The sequence below is a fragment of the Phalacrocorax aristotelis genome, chromosome 2 (assembly GCF_949628215.1).
Source record: "Phalacrocorax aristotelis chromosome 2, bGulAri2.1, whole genome shotgun sequence".
In the NCBI taxonomy this organism is placed as follows: Eukaryota; Metazoa; Chordata; class Aves; order Suliformes; family Phalacrocoracidae; genus Phalacrocorax; species Phalacrocorax aristotelis.
Genome location: NC_134277.1, coordinates 120,693,778 through 120,694,462, shown reverse-complemented (window position 1 = coordinate 120,694,462; position 685 = coordinate 120,693,778).

The following is a 685-nucleotide window of genomic DNA, read 5'->3' as shown; positions in this document are numbered from 1 at the left end:
AACACTTTTTTGGTGAAATATGGAAAGGAGTACCTAAAATGTTCTTACAGATTTTATTCGGTATCCATCCTTTCTTAAGAATGTTTACCATACACACAAACCTCTTACAGAATTTATTAGTTAACAGCTAAGAGATCTGGGGACTTTGACACTGGAGACAGATGAAAATCAGGAAAGCAGCATCAGGAGACTATGACTATTTTCTCTCACACACTGGCTTTTCCCAATGCCCCAGCATGGTTATAGATTATAACCATTCAACCTTCAGCCTTTCCCACTACAACATGCCATCATATCCGTGAACATACTCACGTTCCCTCCTTCGAAAGGAGGCGAGGACATGGTGTGTCCAGCCACTGGGCATTGCACCAGAGCACTGCTCTGCCCTGAGAATTTTTGCAGCCCCCTTCTGTACATCCTACATATTAGTCTGAGGAAACACAACAGCGCAGCTCACAGTTAGGACACCTCTGTGCTTTATACACCAAGCAGCTGGGCGCTACCTCAGTACTCACGAGGATGAAGAGAAAGTTAAAAGGCTGTCCTGTAAGAAATAAAGCCTGGGAAGACCAGGAGTCATCACCAGGGGTGAAAGGGTAAAGCAGTACAAGTGGTAATCAGGTGCAGCAACTTGTGTAGGCAGATTCCCAATAGATGCTTTATGAGGCTATGAGGACCCATCAGA